Source organism: Otolemur garnettii, unplaced genomic scaffold, assembly GCF_000181295.1.
Source record: "Otolemur garnettii isolate 467f Iridium unplaced genomic scaffold, OtoGar3 scaffold00127, whole genome shotgun sequence".
Taxonomy (NCBI): Eukaryota; Metazoa; Chordata; class Mammalia; order Primates; family Galagidae; genus Otolemur; species Otolemur garnettii.
The window spans coordinates 4,895,304-4,911,404 of record NW_003852522.1 but is presented as its reverse complement, the minus strand read 5'-3'; the positions used below and the strand labels follow the sequence as shown (position 1 = coordinate 4,911,404).

At 42.9% G+C, this 16,101-nt stretch overlaps 1 protein-coding gene and 1 pseudogene across 1 annotated transcript in view; one reads left to right on the top strand and one right to left on the bottom strand.

Moving 5' to 3' along the window:
- Positions 1-16,101, top strand: part of RFX2 (regulatory factor X2) — a 111,866-nt gene that overhangs the window by 33,584 nt on the left and 62,181 nt on the right. The gene's annotated exons all lie outside the window — the stretch shown is intronic.
- LOC105887809 lies at positions 15,365-15,762 on the bottom strand (annotated as a pseudogene).

Genomic DNA, 16,101 nt, shown 5'->3' with positions numbered 1-16,101 from the left:
AAAATAAAATAAAATGTGAATCAACTTGATAATTCCTGGGTTCAAACCCTTTGATCACTTCCACTGCACCCCTACCAAAAATCAGATCCCTTTCTCCTCCTCTCTCTATTTCACTCCACTCTAGTCACAAGCAAGGAACAGTTTGCCTCAGGGCCTTTGTACTGCCTCAGGCTCCAGACATCTGAACACCTCCAACCTGCACTTTCCTCCTCATCCCTTTACTCTGATCATCTGCTTGAGGAGGCTTTGACAACTGTTTAAACATAATTGTCCCACCAAATCCCAGCATTCCTGTCTCTGCTTCATTTTTCCCCTTGGCATTTATCACGAGACGATATAGTTTGTCACTGGATGTATGATGTATTTCTCTCATTTATCTTGCTTGTTATCTATGTCCTTGCCCCTACCCCAACTACTACAATATAAGGTCCACGAAGGAAAAGAAATTCATCTGTTTTGATTACTAGGCAGTGCCTGGCCCATGCTAAGCATTGAATAAATAATATTTTTTATAATAATCAATGAGTGACACAACTAGGATCCCTGTGTTAATCACCCTTCGAGATATGGGGTTGTGGTCCTCGGAGCTGCATGGCAAGCTTCCTTTGGGATGGGGCACCCCTGCAGGAACCCAGTGGAGTCCCCTGAGCACAGCCCAACAAAGATTCTGTTGGCTGCTGGGGCTTTGACCTCTGGGACTAAGAAACCACACTTATCCCTCCATGTTACCACTTAGTTGTAGGTTAATGGCCCAAGAATGGCTTCAAATTCCTCATCTCCCTGGACCACAGGTTCAAATTTTAACAGCATGGAATCCACTTTGCCTTCTTCTCAGGGAGACACATTGATTCTACCTTGTTTGTTCTAAGAATGACCCTTCAATGATATCTTAAGAAAACAGAGTTTCTGTGCACTGACTATATCTGTCTAAGAGTCCAAATGTTAGCTGAGAGCTAAAGGCTACGCATAATCATGCACAACTCTATTAGCCTTGTGTGCTTTTATAATCTAAAATGTTCACTCACTGAGTCCAGAGCTACATGCTGCCCATTCTATCACAATGTTTTAAGATCCTTGGCTAAGATTGCCAAAGACAAGACCACTGCTTCAAGCTCTGCCTCTCCCTCTCCAAGTCCCAAAGCCATGGAGAATCCACACTGAGCCTGAGCTGCTCCGTACAGAACAAAGGCTTTGTTGGCTTTTTTTTCCTCCATAGATCAAGATTGCCCAATACTAGGGGCTTCCCTGCCTCTTCTTCCCGGGGTGGGGTTGGCCTTGTGCCTTGTGCTTCTTGCTATCTGGGGGCATCTGATGTGGCCTGGCTTCCTCTTAGAAGAGTTTTCCTCTCCCTGGGAGCAGGCACGGTGACATCAGATACTATAAGTTACTTCTGGTAAAGTCCCACAAGGCACTTCTGACGCTGAGTCAGTGGTTCCGCCAGTACTTATTCCATAGTATATGATGCTTTAAAAAGTATTTTTAATTAGGTATCTACTCCTTTGTGTTTACAATTTTTTCAGATAACTTAATCCCTGATTCTTTTTACTTTGCCCAGAAAATACTTATGCAGCTATGAACTATCCCACATTGTTTGTTTGATGATAAATAGATTCTTTCCTCTTGGAGAAAAAGAGGAAGGATTCTCCTTCCAGAACTAGGAAGGATTAAAATCTCTCCTGTGATGCCTTCTTACCACAGAGAGAGTTGATCTTTCTTGGGTTTTGTTATTTCAGAACAAATATGGTAAACTCTTTTCTCCTTGGTTACTATAGAGAAGAGATTATTTGCCTTTCTCTTTGGGCTTCTGAAAATAATAGATTACATATTTGAGAGGGTTTTGTGTTTTGTTTTGTTTTGTTTTGTTTTGTTTTAGATCTGGTTAATGTGAGATAGAGGGGGTTGCTCCGGGATGACATTGTTTGGTTTGGGAAGTATTCTTCTAGTTGCCCAGCAACAGGCTCTTAGAAACGGGAGTGGACTGCGTCTCCCCTGGCAACCGTCATTACTTAGCAAACAATGAGGGCCAGGCAAACAGCATGGAGAGCATGGACTCCAGGTCTTAATTGAACATCTGCGTGTATTTTTCTTGAAATTATTTTGGAGTTTGATTTGCCACAACAGGTAGACGCAGGTCCATCTGGGGTTTCTAAGTAAAGCGTTTTGTTGTGTCCACGTCCCATCCTATTTACACGCAGAGGAGCTATTGAAATTAACTTCTGGCCATTTGAATATGACCCAGACTGCTCTCAACTGGAGACTTACTTTAGTCTTAAGTGGAATTTCTTTTTTGATCTAATTCTTGGTGTTTATAAAATCATTACTTGCCAACCTTATACATCATAGGTAAATCTGCACTCTCTCTAGTACTTTGCAGCAAAGCATTTTCAATCCTTGCGCTCAAGAATATTAGAAAAGCGAAGAGTTAGGCCCTGGACAGTTCATGTTTAGAGACGTTCACATATAGGATTAGCTGGCGAGGGTGACCGGCCCTTCCGTGTGCTTGATGTTCATGTTAAGAAGCAGGGTCCTCAGGTGACCCTAAGCCTAATGTAGCTAGTTAGGGGAGGCCAAGTGTTCCCATTAACAGGGTGCCCTGTTGATGGCACTTTGCAACTACAAATTGGATTTTGATCAAAACAGTTTCATGTCCCCACCTCCTCAGTGGAGAGCCAGACATAGCAATTGTTTACAAGAGTTTGGTTACTTAGGTAAATAACGCCCCTGAACTTCATTCAAAGCAAGTGACACATTTCTTTCCCTCTTCCCAGCACTGCCTCCTGCCTCCGCCCCACAGCCAGGGCTATAAATTGAGAACTGTGAGCCGGTACAGGTTATGGGTGTGGACTTTATCCTTGCTTATTCATCTCGAATGCAATCTGACTAATGCAGCAACAACCGCCTCTAACAGACACACCAGCCATCAGTAAAACAGCTCTCGCGGTGAGACTTGCTTTAGTTGTATGGACTTTTTTTTTTTTTAAGGGCAATTCACTTTGTAGTTGGAATGCCCTGAGAAAATGTTCATTTTTATGCCAGCATTTCAGCTAATGTCTTGGGACTATTTAAAGTATCTGAACAAGTTTTCAGCTTTATTTTGCCACAGAAACTTATAATGAAATGGCACTTGTGTTATATAACAAATAAAAGCAAGCTTTTTTGTTGTTTTTTCTTAAGGCAAGCTTATTAGCCATCAGCTCTGTTAAGATCCAGTCACAGCAAGTATTGCTGAAATCAAAATGAATATCTCTGACTTACACAAAGACTCCCCCAAAAGAATAGCTAAACTATGCAATTCATCCTGCAACCTACTGCGGGATAGTCGAGGAAGATCACTCTGTACTTAAAAAGATAAATCCAAAAGAAGTGCTGTTCTGCCTTCCACAAAATTATTTTGTACCTAGTCCCCAGTTTAAGCAAGTCATTGTTTGGGAATTATAGACTCATTTAAAAATTTTCTTTTTAAATTGATCTTTGAAAAAATTTTCCTGTGGAAATATTTTCCCTCATGTCAGGCTTTGTTTGGGCAAACCACTTAACAATCTTTAGGTAAATTTCTTAATCTGTAAGCTGAAAGTGCTGGGTCAGATGATTTTTAAGGGCCTCTCCAGTGCTGTGATTCTAGGTGGAAATTATTGAATCTGAGCTATACTGTTTCTCTGTTTTTTAAATTCCATAGTCAGGGGTTGCTGGGAGAGGAAAGGATTTGGGGTAAATTGGAAAGGCCTTGCATGTGACATTTGGAGAATCCAGAAAGCCAGCCTCCTCTTGGCTTGAGTCAGCTGTGGAGGTGTGGACTTTGTCCATCTCTAGAGATCTCTGTGGGAACAGGAAGTGCCACACAGGCAGGACGGGACTCCTGTCACCAGGTGGGCATGGGCACCCCGTGGTCCTGCCTCCAGGTCACCAGGCTCGGAACCGAGCAAATGCTGTCAAAGAAGCAGCCTGGGCCTGGGGCCCCCTCACCCTCTGGCTGCCTGGGTCACTTTGACAGATTTTGGGAGGGCGTGAGTGAGGTCAGCTCTTGGTGCAGCAGGCGAGCTGGCCAGGTTTTCACTGGCCTCGTACATTCCCCACATTCACCTTGACCGTGGCAGCTGCTTTTTGGCTCCCCGACCTCTCTGCTCAAGGATGTTGCACAGAAAGAGGGAGAAAAATGAAAAGAGAGAATGGGTGGTAAGAGAAGGAGCACAATACAAAGTCATTATGCCTTCAGGACCTACACCCCAGAGCCTGGACTGACCCCTGTGGCCACCTGAAAATGGGGGCTTATGGCTGGCCAAAGAGAGTGACGAGAGCAGACGTCCCCTCGTTCTCTCTTTCACCACAGCACACACCTTGAGCATCTTCCAGGCAATGTGCTGGGCTGAGTCTGGGATGAGGGAACAGGGAGGAGTTGCAGAGGTGACACAGACCCACTCTTTGTTTTCTCCAGGAAGCTGGCCAAGAAACCAGGCATGTGACCAGCTGTGTGACAGGAAGCAGACAAACTTGAGGGAACAGTGGGGAATGGTGTGGTTGTTCTAGAACTGCTGTGGGTAATGAAGGTGTGACCTTAGACTGTGGTCTCAACAGGGGTAATTGTGCCCCTAGAGGTCACTGAGCAATGTTTGGGGGCGTCTATGGTTGTCAAGACTAGGGGGAGCTCCTAGCTTCTGCAGTGCCCAGGATGCTGCATCCTAGAGAACCATCAGGCCCCAAATTCTCACAGTGCCACAGTCAGGAAGCCCCACAGTAGATGATGAGCTGATTCAATCACTGCTACACTTGACGTTGGTCCACTTTCATGCAACTGCTTGCTGTTTTCCTGCTTCCTTCCCTTTCTGACTAAACAGTCATTTGTTTTTAGCTGTCGGGGGTAGGTGGACTTTGAGGGACCGAGCACTGTGATGCCCTGCCTTGGCCCCAGTTGAGGGGGCCTGTCCTTCCCCATCCTGGTGGATGTGTAGTCACTGTCCTCTCCTCATGGCCTTGCTCACAGGGGATACCATTCCCAGCCTCTGATGACCCTCCATGTGCTGCTGCCGCCTAGTCACTGCGGGTCTGGACCTCTGTGCTCCACTTGGCCTCTCCCAATGCTGCTAATTGGACTTTCTGGGTCAAAGAGCTCAGCACAGTGGCTGACGCTCAGGTCCAGACATTCATCAGGCCTGAATTTGAAGCCTGGCATCTTGAATTCTGTTTGGATTAAACTGGAATGTGCTTCAGAGCTATGTAGATACCCCATTAAAACTCGGTCAGAAATCAGAGGAAGCCCCACTTTCTGCAGAGTGGGCATCATAGGCAGAGAGTTAGGAGCCAGGTAGTTGAATGCATGAGAGGGAATGTTTCTAGGAGTGAGAACCAGAGGGTAGAACAAGATTCAGCAGCCCAAGTGAGGGACATGTGGGCCAGGAGGGACCCCCAGATGTTCTGAAATTCCAAGTTCCTCCTAGCTACTGCAAATAAATAAAGAGCCGCTTGAACTGCAGAGAATGGGCAAAATGCACAAGTCCAGCTAGAATTCCTGTAATCATTAATTCATGGGAATCATATCAATTAATTTATAGTTCCAATAGCATAAACTAAATTCTAGAGACTTCTGCAGTTTTTGGCCAGGGCTGGGTTTGAACCCGCCACCTCTGGCATATGGGGCCAGCGCCCTACTCCTCTGAGCTACAGGCACCTCCCGAGACTTCTAAAGCAAAAGAGTAAACTCATGTTGTTAATTTTGAGTGTTCATTTAAGCAGTTTATATACGGGATGATTCAGAAAGTGAGATGGTTGGTAGTCTTAAAGATGTGTGTGTCCTTTTGTTAAAGGGGTGACCAGGCCAAACCACAGCTAAAGACCCAGGTCACACCCAGTTCTGCCACTTCCTACTTGTGGCTAGAGCTTACTCCCAAGAGTAAGGATCCAGTAGCTGGGCTGGGAAGTAGGGAGGGAACCAAGGGTCTCCAGGGCTGAGCTCTTTGCCTATCTGTGGACATATAGTCTTCAGGTGACAAGGTCTTAATCATCAGAGGAAAATGGAAAATGAGCTGTCGCGTGAGTGTCAAGGACGGGTCCCAACCTTCTAATGCAGACCACTCAGCCTTTTCAATGACAACAGACCCCCTTGCCATCAGAATGTCACAGAACTCCACCTGGGCAGCTGGCCTGTAAGTGTCCCTTAATTTGAACACACATGTTCTTTGAGAGCAATGGGAATCCGTGGGAGGGTGTTTTGAGCCAGGGCAGTGACAAGACATTGTTAATCATTTGAATTGCCCAATATAAGAGAAAATTGGCCTGGGAAAGCTGAGGCTGGAAGCAGGGAGTTCTAGGTACAAGATGGGGAGGCAGAGACTCACTAAAATAGCAGCAAGAATGGAAGACAAGTGTGTGGGGAGAGATGGGAGATGGTATCAGGTGGAAACAGCAGGACTGAGTCACTAGCCACATGTGTCCCATGTCCCAGGGCCAAGGGACATGTCCCAGACTTGAGCAGCCCTGTAGCCTAGGAAACATGGGAGAAGTGTCAAGTTTAGGGGGAAGGAAGTTCCCTGAGGACTTGTTGAAGCACCTGAAGGGGTGCCCAGGTAGAAAGGTCTGGGGGGCACTAGAGCTGGGTGATCTGGGCAGTGCTAGAAATTGTGGTGCAGTGAGGTGTGTCTATACCGAGTGTGATGGGGAAAGGAAAGGGACAGAGGGCTGGGGGCACACAGGGACAAAGAGGTGCCAAAGCAGGGGACCAAGGAGATGCCATTGGAGGGAGGGTGAGAACAGACAGTGGCAATGCCCAGACATGAGGAAGGACGGAAATTCAAGGAACAACCCCAAACACTACAGAAAGGTCAAGTTCAGACAAGCCCTGAAAACTGCCCCATGAAGACCTTTGGGAGACCAAAAGGGGCAGACACGAGAACAGCCAAGAGAAGACAACACAGATTCTCTTCACAGATCTGGACTTGCGAAGACAGAAGAACTGGTATCCTGAGGGAAAATAAAGGTGTAGGTCATGGTAGCAGTGAATATTGTCCTGAACGGGCGGGATGTGAACCTATCCCTCAGCTGAAAGATCTGAGCCTATGCAGAGGTGGATTATGAGCTAGATGGATGGATCCTCAGAGTGAGAAAGAGGTTCTAGAACTTTCTAGAAGGGGCCAGGGGCCTTTTTCTGAAAAAGGGACAGAACATAAATATTATAGTTGCTGGTCTGCCTCTCAGCTCCTCAGCTCTGCTGTTGGAGCAGAAAAAGCCGTCAGAGACAGTGCGCACATGGGAGGGGAAGGTGCAAGGAAGAGGGGTGGGGATGTCAGAAGTGGGCAGAGGAGGGGGGTGGAGGGGCAGAGAGGTCAGTGAAGGGACTGGGAGAGGCCATGTGACCTGCAGAGAAAGAACTGTATTTTGAGGTTTTCTCCCATATGTGTGTGTAAATATGTGAACATGCCTCTCCCCCATTTTAACTGTAAGAATCACTGATTTTTGCGTATTGGGAGTACTCAATATTCAGTTTAACAGAAAGAAGTCTGGAGTAAGAAAAGCATCTTATGAGTGGTTTGGGCCATTTTTCTCATGTCAACCTGTATTGGGTGTTGTATTTATGTCTGTGTATGTGTGTGTGTGTACACGTGTGTACGTGCATGTTTGTGTATACATGTGTGTTCGTATGAAGTATGTGTTTATAGATGGGTGTTGTGTACATGTGTCTGTTTGTGTGGATGAGTGTGGGTGTGTGTGTGTGAGAGAGAGACACTTCCTAGGCCCACTCCTAGAGGACAGATGGTGATGGTCAGTCTTCAGCTTGGCATCAGTTAACTTTCATTCCACTGTGATGAACTTCAAGACACCCCTAACGTGGGGAGAATTTCTATTTCCTGGAAACCAAGTTTTATGGTGTTTAAGTTATTTTTAATAAGTAATGGAATCAAGTTGCTTGCCAAAAGAATATTTGCTGGGTAAAAATGTCAGTGAAAGGTCAGTGGTTTTTTAATTCAGATTTTCCCCTGAATTAATTACATTGTCAATGGCAGTTAAAATCAGACCTCATAAGAGATGAGGTCACTATACTTTGTTGTGGAAAATTTTTATGTTAATAGTCAGATCACATCTCTTTAACAGGGAAGTAATTGGGTGTTTCCCTCCCCCTTATGACAGAGGTCCCTCCTCAGTAACTGATCCCAAGCCTCTGAGGATTCAGTCTCGCAAATTAGGGGCTGACAGAGCCTTCCCCCACCAGACCCCTCACCCTGCTGAGAACTCTGCAGAGGCCAGTTGTCAAGGACTTGGTTCCGACCCTCTGCTAGAGAAAGGAGGGAAAGTTTGGCTCCTGAGAAGAAAATAGGAACAGAAGCCAAATTCTTAGCCAAAGAAAAAGGAATTTGAATTCCAAAGATACTTTATTTTCAGAGAAACTTGGTGCCAGCTCCCATCCTTGAAAGCCCATAGTTGCAAAAGAAGAGAACCAAAAAGTGACTGAGGATGATGGAGCACCCAAAAGGCTTAGACAAAGAAGGAGAATGGGTCATGGCCTTGGTGTGCTGAAATTTGCTACTCTGGAAAATAGCGGGTAGCCCAAAGAGGCTGGTCATTTTTTTCCTCTCTGATTTCATACTTCTTGTCTAGCTAAATTGTCATGATTTTGTGTCCTGTAGTCCCCTCCATTTTATTCTTTCTGTCTACAGCCTCATTTTACTCACAGTCTGTTTGAATCCTTCTCAGACATCATGTATCCATTTAGGGCAGGGATTCTCAGTAGGGACCCATCTGCCCCCAGGGGACACTGGGCAATGTCTGGAGGCATCTGTAGTTTTTATGACTGGGGTAAATGGAGGCAGGGACACTGCTCAGCAGCCTGCAGTGCCCAGGATAGCCCTGCCCACAGAACCATCTGGCCCCAATGTTCACAGTGCTCTGGGAGGAGATGGTTAGATGTTGAGAACTAACAGGGTGCACCGGGAGTGACCCCAGCACAGGAAAGGATGTGAGTGGTTCTACTATCAAGAAGTACAATCAAGTCCACTTTGCAGTAGGAGAGGGATGTTTAGGTTCTCAAATGAGCATCCTCTTCATGCCTAGAGCTTAGCAGGGGCCACACACGCGCATGGATAGTGGAGATTGAATCCAAAACACTCATTGCTTGTTCCTTAGACCTGACCTTCAGGCTAAAGGGAGCCAAGAGAAGGAAATGGACAGGATTTTTCTGGGCTTCGTAGTAGCACTGGGAGTGTTAGGACAAGCACTGAAGCAGAATCCAGGCTTGACGACAACAGATACTCCTGAGAGTGTTCTGGGCTTGTCCCTTCTTATTCAGAGAGAGGAAGTTAATTGTTTTCCTGGGGCTAATGAACTCTGGTGCCGTCTGGATGCCACCAGGCACTGGGAAGAGGGGCCATGTGTCTCCTTAAGGCAGGAGGTCATTAACCAGCTAGAATGAAGGTGACTAAAAACTGCTTAGCTTTTCCTTCCCTGATTACACCCAAAGATGGCAAAATGTTGTCTAAATATTAATTATACCTCTGCAAAGCAGGTGATAGCTCCATTTGGCATTTGGAAGAACAGGAATAGAAAAGAGATTGCTTAAGGTCGCAGTGAGTCAGCGCAGAGCCAGGAACAGGGCCCAGAAATTGCGCTCAGCATCTTCTGCATTTCCTTTCCTGACATTACTGGTTACTAGGCGATGGGAGTATTTTCCTGTAAACACAAGCCTCTTCCTTTGTGCCCAGGCACATTCATTCACTGCAGCATGATCCAGGCTGCTTCTTGTGGTGTTTCTCCTTTGCCCCCTCACATAAACTCAGGAAACCATGGTGGATGTTGCCCCTGGTGAGTTTTACTCACCATCATCTCCCAAAGGTCAAGTGTGTGTTTGGTTTACTCTGTCAGCTGTTCAAGGTCAAATGTGCATTTTGTGGATTCCAAATGCTGGTGCCAGGAAGGGTAATTGCATTGCTGATTCTATGCTTTACCACTTTATTTCATGTCTGCCCCTATCTTGGACCAAGATGGCAAATGAAACATGCTTAGCTTATAAATAACACTCTGGGCATGTTTCTGAGCCACAAGAGAGCTTCAGGCCAGCCAGCCCTTTAGCCAGACAAGGCCAGGCTAGGTGACAGCCCCTATTGGCAGCCCCTCAGCTTTACATGAGTTATTCTGAGATTCCTGTAACCCTGTCTAAGGGGACTCCAGTGGAGATGATCAGAGAAAGGACTGAAAAAAGAAGAGAGGACAAAGGAATGTGAGAAAGAAAGGACAGGGAGCCAGTTTTTGAATGATCCCCAGTTCCCATGGCAAGTCCAGGTTCAGAGCAGGGCCTTCATTTAGTCCTGTCATGCCCACTGGACTTTGCTGGATTTAGAGATTCACAAACTGGGGGCTAGAAAGGTGCTCTACAATGTTCGTCCTAGTGCCCGAAGGACTTTAGATTGAATGGATTACTGATATCCATGGCCCTGCCCCCTGCTCCCTCTGCCAGGTAGAGGAGTGACTCAGGATCCAGTGTCACACCTTCTGGAAAGCCTACACAGACCACTGCTCTTGGCACAATAGAGCTGCTCGCACGGCAAGCCGGTGCGTGCTTGCTTTATGTTCGTCCTCTTGAGCTGGCAGCTAGTTGCTGGGTATTTTTGTTTGACTTTTTATTATGGAACTTTCAAGTATCTACAAAGTAAACTGCAGGGAACCCCATGTAGCTACCACCCTCTACAGTTGTCAGCATTCTGCCATATTCCCATGCCACCTTAGGTTAAAACTTACATACAGTAACTTCAGATCTTGGCTAATTTTGACAAATGACCACTCCATGACACTCACCACCTGTTACCATAGGGAATGTGTCCATCTCCCTAGAAATTTCCTCCTGTTTCTCCCTGGTCAATCCCCACCCCCATTACTTTTTAGATTAGTTTTGTCAGTTCTATCTTATCTGCTCTTTTGGACAGAGCTTCTTTCATTCAGCATAATGATTTTGAGATTCATCCATGTGTTGTGAATATCAGTCATTCATTCTTTTCTATTGTATTCCAGTACTACTCTTCCATTAGCTTGTGTGTGTGTGTGTGTGTGTGTGACTTAAAACAACTATTTTATTTGCTTATAATTCCGAGTCAGTGATTTTGGCTAGGCTCAGCAGGGTGATTCTCATGCTGATCCTGCCTTGTGTTACTGTGGTTGTTGGGTGGCCCAGGTAGGACTGGATGAACTAAGACAGCCTCCCTTCCTCACACGTTTGGCATTTGAGTCTAGCTGTTGGCTAGGCCTCTCCATGTGGTATAAAGATTTTAGCCGGAACAGGTTTACCAGTTTATTGCAAAGACTACAGATGAGAAGGATAGAGCAAGGAAAATGGAAAGTGGCTTGAAGGTTCGCGGTCGTGCCTCTCAGAACTTCCACATGTCCAGCTATCTGGAAGCTCCTCTGTCAGTTTTTTAGCTACACCTTTTTCTTTTCTAGTAGTTGCTTTGGGGATTACAATATGTATCTTTAAATCATCATAGTCTACAATTTCTCATCCATTCTTCTGATGAGAAGCAGTTGGGTTATTTCTTCTTTTTGGCAATCATGAGTAAAACTGCTATGAACATGCTTGTACAAGTTTCTTTTTGAAGACATATATTTTTGTGTCTTTTGGATAAATACCTAGGAGAGGAACTCTGGGTTGAAGGATAGGTTTAACTTTCTAGAAAACTACCAGGCCTTTTACAGAATAATTGTATCAATTCCATCCCCCATAGCAGTGTGGGCACATTTCAGTTGTCCATGTGCTTGCTATGGTGGATCCTGTAAGGTTTGTTGTTAGTCATTCTAGTGAATGGTTAGTGAAGTGGTGTCTCACTGTGGTTTGAATTTTCAGTGACCTAGAAACTAATGAGGTTGAATATTATCTCATGTACTTTTGGGCATTTGTGTACCTTTATTAAGTGCCTATTAAAGTGTTTTGCCTGTTTCCCCTGTTAGGTTATTTGTCTTATTATTGAATTGGAGGAGATATGTGTTTTGCAAGTATTTCTCTGACTGTGGTTTACCTATTTGTGTTCTTAATGGAACCTTTTTATGGGCAGAGGTTTTGGTGAACTCCAACTTACCAAGTTTATTTATGCTTATTGCTTTCTGTGTCTTGTCTAAGAAAGCTTTGCCTAACTCTCTCTGTTTTCTTGAGAAGTTTCATAGGGTTACCTTTTATGTGTAAATCTGTGATCTAACTTCAGATTCCTTTCATGTATGGTGTGAGGTAGGGGTAAATGTTTATTTTTCCCCCCATATGGAAAGCCTCTTACTCTAGCACCATTTGTTTAAATGACTTTTCTTTCTCTGTTGAATTGCTTTTATACTTTTGTCAAAGATTTTGACAATTGAGAAGGAAAAGAAGAAGGGCTCCATTAGAAAATAAAAATTATACATTCCATTTGGGTTTGCTAAAAAATAAAAGTAAGAAAAATTTTTAAGACAAAAAAATCAATGATAAAAGTATGGGTTATTATATTAGTTATATGTTTCTGGATTTGATTTATTGATATTTTGTTAATGATTTTCCATATATATTAATGAGAGATATTGATCTAAATGCTTTTCTTTTTTTATTTCAGGTTAGTATGAGGGTACAAACAATTAGGTTACAATATTTGTGTTTGTTAGGTAGAGTCCCTCTTGTAGTTGTGTCCTGCCCCCCAAAAGGTGTGCCATACACCCCACATGGTGCCCATTAAGTGGGAGCACACCAAACCTTCTTCCCCACAAGTTGAATTGAATTGAGTTTTTCTCTTATGTGGGTATATATTAAATCATCTATTGGCTTTATATTATTATTGAGTACATTGGATACTTGCTTTTCCATTCTGGTGATACTTTACTAAGAAGAATGTGTTTCAATTCCATCCAGGTTAATGCAAAAGATGTAAAGTCTTCATCTTTTTTTAGTGGCTGAATAGTATTCCATGGTATACATATACCATAGCTTGTTAATCCATTCCTGGGTTGATAGACATTTACGTTGTTTCCATATCTTGGTAATTGTAAATTGAGCTGTGATAAACAATCTAGTGCAAATGTCTGTATGATAAAATGATTTTTTTTCTTCTGGGTACGTGCTTAGTAATGGGATTGCAGGATCAAATGGGAAGGTCTAATTTGAGTGCTTTGAGGATTCTGCATACTTCTTTCTAAAGAGGCTGTATTAGTTGCAGTCCTACCGGCAGTGTAAAAGTGTTCCCTTCTCTCTACATCTGTGCCAGCATCTGTAGCTTTGGAACTTCATGATGTGGGCCATTCTCACTGGGGTTAGGTGATATCTCAGGGTGGTCTTGATTGGCATTTCTCTGATGCTTAGGGATGATAAGCATTTTTTCATGTTTGTTAGCCATTTATCTGTCTTCGTCAGAGCAGGTTCTGTTCATATTTCTTGCCCAGTGACAGATGGGATTGTTCGCTCTGTTTTTGTTGATAAATTTGAGTTCTCTGTAGATCCTAGTTATCAAACCTTTGTCAGATTAATAACATGCAAAAATCTTTTTCCATTCTGAAGATTGTCTGTTTGCTTTAATTGTTGTGTCCTTAGCTGTGCAGAAGCTTTTCAGTTTACTTTTCTTATAATGTCTTTATCAAATTTTGTTATCATGGCTTAATGACCTCATAAAATGAGTTGTAAAAGTATTTATTTTTCTATTTTCTCATGGAATTTGTGTATTAAATCCTTTTTTGGTATTTGATAGCATTCACCAGTAAAACTATATGTGCCTAAAGTTTTGTTGTAAGGATATTTTCAATTATATTCAATTTCTTTCTTAGATATAAGGCATTTGCATTTTCTATTTCATCTGTGTCAGGTTTGGTGTGTTGTACTTTTCTAAAAAGTTCATTTGACCTAAATTATTGAATTTATTGGCTAAAATTCATAATAATTTCTTACTGTCATTTTGATTCCTGTAGGATCTATAGTGGTAAATCTCATTTCATTCTTGATAATTGGCAATTTGATTTCTTTTCTTTTTTCCTACCTTTTTTATTGGCCTTTCTAGGAGGTCGTCAGTTAATCTTCTCTTTTTCAAAGACTTAATTTTTAGGAAAAGTTTTAAGTACACATCAAGATTGAGAGATTTTTCCATGTCCCCTCCCTTCAGATGTGTATAACCTCCCTCATTGCCAACATCACCCACCAGAGTGGTACATTGGTTACAATTAATGAAATCTGCATTAGTACATCATTATCACCCAAAGTCCATAGTTTACATTAGAGTTCATTCATACATTCTATGAGTCTTAACAATTGTATAATGACATTTCCCTACCTTTATGGTACCATGCAGAATAGTTCTACTGACCTAAAAATCCTCCATGCTCTGGCTACTCATCCCTCTCTCCCTTAAACTCTGGCAACTACTATTTTTACTGTCTCTATAGCTTTTACCTTTCTGAAATATTCTATAATTAGAATCATACAGTATGTGGCTTTTTAAAATTGGCTTCTTTAATGTAGTGGTAATGTGTTTAAATTTCTTTTATGGTTTTTTGTGGCTTGATAGCTTATTTCTGTTTTAAAGGAGTTTCGATTGTTAGGAAATTTTATTTTGTTTTGTTTTGTTTGTGAAATTGTTCTTTATTACTTTTCTTCTTCCTACTTAAATTTAATTTGGCTATCTTTTTATAGTTTCTTAAAAATTTATTTTTTTATTAAGTCAAATACACATAGATCATGAATAAGATATTTACACCAAATTATTCGTTGCAACTCAATTTGTAATAGCCAAGTCATGGAAGAAGCCCAAGTGCCCATTGACCCATGAATAGATTAATAAATTGTGGTATATGTATACCATGGAATACTATGCAGCCTTAAAAATTTGTTTCTTTTTTAAAGATAGGGTCTTACTTTGTCACCCAGACAGGGAATAACCCACAACTCATTCCAACCTCAAACTCCTGGGCTCAAGCAATCTTCCCACCTCAGCCTTCCAAGTGGCTGGGACTACAGATACACACCACATGCTCAGATAATTTTTGTTTGTTTGTTTATTTGTTTGTTCGTAGAGATGAAGTCTTTCTATGTTGCCCAGGCTGATCTGAAACTACTGGCCTCAAGCAATCCTCCTTCCTTGGCTTACCAAATATGGTTTTTTAAGGTCAAAAACTTAAATAATTGGTTCTTTTTTCCCCAAGGGGCAGAAGCAACATTTGTATTATTATATTATTTGTCAGAATTTCCAGAATCAGGGTCTTTACTAGGCAAGTAGGAAAATAGAAAAGTTTACGCTTTTAAAAGAAAACAATGACAAAGAGTTCAGCCTCAGCACAGTGTAGTCTGCAAGGTCCCTGCAATGACAGAAATGAACCATGTTCCCCACATCTGAGATTTGAGATTTGAGTGTCTCTATAGAGCTGAGGCTGAAGCAAAGAGCCTTTGTTGCCCCCACTAGCTGGCTCAGTCCTGGAACTGGAAGTAGTCACTTGCAGTCTTTCACCCAGAGTTGCTAGGTGAGGGCTGGGCAGTCAGGATGAACCTCTGGTTGAAGTCCCATTGTTTGTCACCCTCAAACTTCACCATTCCACAGATCACAACAAGGACTGTGGTCTGGCATGGTGTGGCTTCATCATGAACAGGCTGGCAGTCTATCACATTATTCTAGAACTCACTGCAAGGCAACATTTTAAAAAACTCACTCAAAGGTTCTTGTCCTGAAACAGCATTTCCATTCCAAACCAGGGTGACTGTCTCTACACACAGGAGAGACAGGTGTAGTAGATGTTGACAAACTCCTCAGCAGCTCTGCAGGCTTGATCCACATAGGCCTTAAGAGCCACTGGTGTCATCTATGGTTCTGTGAAACCTTAACCTGGTTCTGAGGCCACCAGGGTGTCTCCTCTGACTTGGGAAGCCAGAGGCTGCACAGTGATGTTTGGGCCAGTGCTGGCCTTGTCACCTATTCCAAATGATTGATTCTTAATCTTTTCTTTCTGTTATAAGCATATAAAGCTAATATCTCCTTCTAAGCACTGCTGTAGAGGGATCCACAGATTGTGGTGTTTATATTATCATTTGGCTTTAAATATTTTCTAATTTCTCTTGTGATTTATTATTTGACCTATGGATCATTTGAGGGATGAATTTTAACTTTTCTAAATATTTGGCCTTTTTTTTTTTTTTTTTTT